The sequence below is a fragment of the Sinocyclocheilus rhinocerous genome, unplaced genomic scaffold, assembly GCF_001515625.1.
Source record: "Sinocyclocheilus rhinocerous isolate Xijiao unplaced genomic scaffold, SAMN03320098_v1.1 scaffold601, whole genome shotgun sequence".
Classification (NCBI taxonomy): domain Eukaryota; kingdom Metazoa; phylum Chordata; class Actinopteri; order Cypriniformes; family Cyprinidae; genus Sinocyclocheilus; species Sinocyclocheilus rhinocerous.
The window spans coordinates 511,827-512,116 of record NW_015656605.1 but is presented as its reverse complement, the minus strand read 5'-3'; positions in this window follow the sequence as shown (position 1 = coordinate 512,116).

Below are 290 nucleotides of genomic sequence, written 5' to 3'. Positions count from 1 at the left end.
TTTCCCCAGCTCAAAGCGAGTCAGGCTTCCGCAGCCGCTATTTTCGTCGTCCCCAAAATGATGGCAATGATCGACCATCCTCGATCTCAGGCACCTGAACCAATCCCTTCATTAAACGGCTGTTCAGGATGATTACATTGAAACAGATCCTCTCGCAAGTGTGCCCAGGGGACTAGTTCTTTTCGCTGGATCTGAAAGACGCCTACTTTCACATCCAGATAGCCCCCCACTGCAGACGATTCTTGAGATTCGCCTTCAAGGGAGTGGCATATCAATACACGGTCCTTGCC